This window comes from Thunnus thynnus, chromosome 15 (genome assembly GCF_963924715.1).
Source record: "Thunnus thynnus chromosome 15, fThuThy2.1, whole genome shotgun sequence".
Taxonomy (NCBI): domain Eukaryota; kingdom Metazoa; phylum Chordata; class Actinopteri; order Scombriformes; family Scombridae; genus Thunnus; species Thunnus thynnus.
Genome location: NC_089531.1, coordinates 424,421 through 426,920, shown reverse-complemented (window position 1 = coordinate 426,920; position 2,500 = coordinate 424,421). Strand labels below are relative to the sequence as shown.

Here is a 2,500-nt window from a genome sequence, read left to right as displayed (position 1 = left end):
CTGATTAAAAACACGTCAGTGAGTCACATCGCTGCTCTGGGTCACATGATCCTTCATCAGGAAGAGTTTTGGTTCAGAAACGGCTCCAAACACTAATAACAGCATCAGGTTTTCAGTCTCTGGAGAGCAGTTCAGTGTGAGGCAGACGCCACTGAGCATGTGCAGAACGCGGTTCTGAGTGTGTCTGGGAGGTCAAAGGTCACACAGCTGCAGGTTTCATTAATTCAGTCGATGATAAAATAATAAACGTAATAAAGTCGAGTTTAAAGTTTATTGTTGCAGAAACGATGGAGGAGGAAGTGAAAGAGTCTCTCAGCAGGTTGTTATCCAGCAGGTAAAGGTGACAGACAGAGGTGATAACAGGCGCTGTGGCTGTTGCCACGGTAACCGGATGATGGGATGTCACTGAGCTGAGAAAGTGACCTTTGTTGTTGATAAAGAGAGAGAAGGAGAGAGGGGGTAAAGGAATTTAAAAAAAAGAAAGATGAAAAGTAAAGAAGAAAGGTGAAGGATGAAGGACGGAGGAAATAAAAACAAAAGGAAGAAAAGGAAAGAAAGAAAGAAAGGAAGGAGGAGGGAGGAGGGAGGGAGGAGGGAGGGAGGGAGGGAGGGAGGAGGGAGGAGGGAGGAGGGCTGGAGGGAGGGAGGGAGGGAGGAGGGAGGAGGGAGGAGGGCTGGAGGGAGGGAGGAGGGAGGGAGGGAGGGAGGGAGGAGGGAGGAGGGAGGAGGGCTGGAGGGAGGGAGGGGAGGAATGTGAGGGAGACAGAAGGACTCAAAAAAAAGAAAATGAGGGAAGAAAGAAGGAAAGGAGGAAGAAAGCAAGGAAATAAACAATCAGAGAAAGAAGGAAGAACCTGGGGGGGGGGGGGACAGAAGTAAAGGAAACAGGAAGGAAGGAATAAATAAAAGGAGAAATGGAGCAAAGGAAGAGAGAGCGAATAAAAAAAGAGATGAGGGAGGAAAGAATAACAAGAACAAAGAACGAAGGAATAAAAGGAGAAATTGAAGAAAGAAGAAGATAGAAGAAGAAGAAGGGGGGGGGGGGGGGTTTAACCCCGTAACATCCACCCTTTTTATAGAACTTTCACCCAAATGGAAAAGCTTGTAACAGAAGAGCTGATGCAGGTTTCAGGCTTCTAGTTTCTACATCAGTTCCAATAAAGAACAACAAAGTGTTTCAGGTCCTCGTCTATAATGAGTCAGACATGAATAACAATAATCAGGACATGCTTTATGCCAGAACTATGCAGAACACCACAAACCTTCTACATCCTGTCAACCTGTATAATATTCCAGACCTTCAGGCCGGATCTTATGGGAGCTGGTTTATAGTTTGTGGTGTCACTGGTGTCCCTGAACTTCTCCCATCATCTCCAGTTGTGCCCATTGCTTTTACTCGTTACTGCGTGATGCTGCTGCTTACAACTGGCCCGGTGGATGTTAACGGTTAAATTCATCCACATTTATCATTTTTTGTCCGTTTATATAGATGTTTATATAGATGTTTATGTAGATGTTTATGCAGATGTTTATGTAGATGTTTATGTTTATGTAGATGTTTATGTAGATGTTTATGTAGATGTTTATGTAGATGTTTATGTAGATGTTTATGCAGATGTTTATGTAGATGTTTATGCAGATGTTTATGTAGATGTTTATATAGATGTTTATGCAGATGTTTATGTAGATGTTTATGTAGATGTTTATGTAGATGTTTATGTAGATGTTTATGCAGATGTTTATGTAGATGTTTATGCAGATGTTTATGTAGATGTTTATGCAGATGTTTATGCAGATGTTTATGTAGATGTTTATGTAGATGTTTATGTAGATGTTTATGCAGATGTTTATGTAGATGTTTATGTAGATGTTTATGCAGATGTTTATGTAGATGTTTATGTAGATGTTTATGTAGATGTTTATATAGATGTTTATGTAGATGTTTATGTAGATGTTTATGTAGATGTTTATGCAGATGTTTATGTAGATGTTTATGTAGATGTTTATGCAGATGTTTATGTAGATGTTTATGTAGATGTTTATGTAGATGTTTATGCAGATGTTTATGTAGATGTTTATGTAGATGTTTATGTAGATGTTTATGTAGATGTTTATGTAGATGTTTATGCAGATGTTTATGTAGATGTTTATGCAGATGTTTATGTAGATGTTTATGTAGATGTTTATGTAGATGTTTATGCAGATGTTTATGTAGATGTTTATGTAGATGTTTATGCAGATGTTTATGTAGATGTTTATGTAGATGTTTATGTAGATGTTTATGCAGATGTTTATGTAGATGTTTATGTAGATGTTTATGTAGATGTTTATGCAGATGTTTATGTAGATGTTTATGTAGATGTTTATGCAGATGTTTATGTAGATGTTTATGTAGATGTTTATGTAGATGTTTATATAGATGTTTATGTAGATGTTTATGTAGATGTTTATGTAGATGTTTATGTAGATGTTTATGCAGATGTTTATGTAGATGTTTATG

The 2,500-nt window shown here is 38.2% G+C and overlaps 1 protein-coding gene across 3 annotated transcripts in view; it reads left to right on the top strand.

Annotated features, from left to right (window-relative positions):
* Positions 1-2,500, top strand: part of LOC137198877 (semaphorin-6D-like) — a 153,808-nt gene that overhangs the window by 81,942 nt on the left and 69,366 nt on the right. The window lies entirely within an intron of this gene.